Raw genomic sequence first — 1290 nt, 5'->3', positions numbered from 1 at the left:
TAGAACACACTATATTCCATTGTGAGCGGTTTCGATCAGAACGCACCGGACTAACGGATGCCTGTGGAGAAATATCGCCTGAAAACATAGTTGATCGAATGATAAGCAGTGAGGCGGCCTGGAATCACGTAAAAGCCTATGTTGGAACGATCTTAAGGTCAAAGAAAAACGATTTTGATAGACGAGAAACGGACGCGTCGTAGAGCTTTGCATTGAGACGAGAGCGCATGTCGCGCAGGAGGCCCCACTTCGAAGTAGCCAAGATGTGCGAAAGCGAAGAGAACTGGAGAGCAGTAGCCGCTTTTATCGGAGACATTCTGCGCTTGAAGAAATTAGACCTTGATGCAAGGGTATAAAAAGGGCAGGCTGGACGCAGACCATCAGACGGGCTCTGGGGATCGCCTCTCCTTGGGTGCCAATGGATATTTTCTACGGTATATATTGGCATTTAAGTAGAGGCGAGCCTTAGAGCTTTGTATGAGTAGATGAACGCGCATCGCGCGCAAGAGGCCCCACTTTGAAGTAATGCGGAAGCTTTTCCGAAGTGGATACAGGCCTGATGAGGAGGGGTTTTTAGTGGGTGCAAGCCCCACATACCACACATACGACGGTAGTGTGAGATGCAGAAGGCATTTTCCCCCCTCAGCCCAAAAAAAAAAAAAAAAAAAAAAGGGTCTCCATACAAATGTCAAATTAAAGGGTGTTTTGAAATATATTGCATTGTAAAAAATCTGTTATAAAGTAATTCAAGACAAGAAATTAAGAAAACGTAAAACATTTGCCATAAAATAAGTATAGTTCAAACGAAAATGTATATTAATTTAATCTGTGCATAATTACAATTCTATATACTTAATTAGATAATTGCCCTTTACCCTAATTTATTAAATTTTTGGTAAATAAAATGGTTAGGTTGCTGAAATTACATTGAACTGCTTATATCGCATACTTAGAAATTCCATACCCTCAACCAAGAACACAGAGAAACAATAGAAAAGATATAAAGATGGGAAGCGATACACAAAAAATTATCTGCCACGCCACATTCTGTTGAATTTTTCAGCATGTGCGTGTGTGCGAAAGGGCCGTAACTTTCACTTTGTTGTCCGGGTTCAGCCACCCACTGACCTCCCGCCCAACGACCTTCCCCTCCCCCCACAGAAACCCCACTTTATTTGCCCAGTTTGCCGCTGCTTAAGTTACTTTTCCTTTACGCTTGAATTTCTTTTTGCCGCTTCCTTAGCCTTTTGGTTTTTCCTTTAGCTTCAGCTTGTGTTGTTTGCCTTTTGC

This window comes from Drosophila rhopaloa, unplaced genomic scaffold (genome assembly GCF_018152115.1).
Source record: "Drosophila rhopaloa isolate 14029-0021.01 unplaced genomic scaffold, ASM1815211v1 contig_178, whole genome shotgun sequence".
NCBI classification, from domain to species: Eukaryota; Metazoa; Arthropoda; class Insecta; order Diptera; family Drosophilidae; genus Drosophila; species Drosophila rhopaloa.
The sequence above is the reverse complement of the archived record's forward strand: the minus strand, read 5'-3'. Positions refer to the sequence as shown.